This window comes from Galeopterus variegatus, unplaced genomic scaffold, assembly GCF_000696425.1.
Source record: "Galeopterus variegatus unplaced genomic scaffold, G_variegatus-3.0.2 Scaffold2564, whole genome shotgun sequence".
In the NCBI taxonomy this organism is placed as follows: domain Eukaryota; kingdom Metazoa; phylum Chordata; class Mammalia; order Dermoptera; family Cynocephalidae; genus Galeopterus; species Galeopterus variegatus.
This window is the reverse complement of record NW_007728675.1, coordinates 226278-227129: the sequence shown is the minus strand read 5'-3', so window position 1 is coordinate 227129 and position 852 is coordinate 226278.

The following is an 852-nucleotide window of genomic DNA, read 5'->3' as shown; positions in this document are numbered from 1 at the left end:
TTCGAAGGCTCAGAGCTCCTTTTTATCAGGCGTAGGAGGGCAAGTGGGTTTGTTAAACCTAGTCATGGAAGAAGTTGTTTAGGAATTGAGACTTGCTGGGGTGAGGGGAGTGGTTATTTCTCTTAAGAGTAGAAGAGAACGTACAAATAGATCAAAAAGCATAAACTACGACATATATCACATCAGGAAAGTCGGAACAGTTGGCTGCAGCAAAGCAGAGGCATATAAGGGGTAGCAGGATGTGGTTTTGAATTTAAGCAGGTTACTGGAGCATACCATTAAGAGAATTAGGTGGGTAAATAGGCAAGACTGAAAGCTCTTTCATGTTATTGACGGATCAAAGAGAAACCATATTAAATGAGTTAGCACATGGAAAGCTCTTACCACAATACCTGTCACAAAGCAAGTGGTTCAGTGTGGGTTATCATTACAATTTTGGGGGGGATGGGGTTGGACGCAGCTGGCTGGCACAGGGAACCAAACCCTTGACCTTGGTGTTACAAGGCAGCACTGTAACCAACTGAGCTAACTGGCCAGACCCTTCATTACTATTATTGGACTGAGGTGTGCAGGTTGAACTTGACATCTCTAGCCACCTTCCACCAAACATTAAACATTGACTCCTGATTCCTTACCCTCCTCCCCAAACTGTTCCAGCTCGTCTCCCCCTGCACAGTGCACCATTGATATAGCTGCTGAAGCCAGGAACCCTTTCCTGACCACTGTCCATGACCAACCCAGCCCTGTTGTTTCTGCTTCCCAAATGTATCTTCCACCATTCCACTTTCCTCTTTTTTTTTTTTTCCTTTTTGTCTTTTTTCGGGTCCAGCAACGGATCGCAACCCTCAGTGT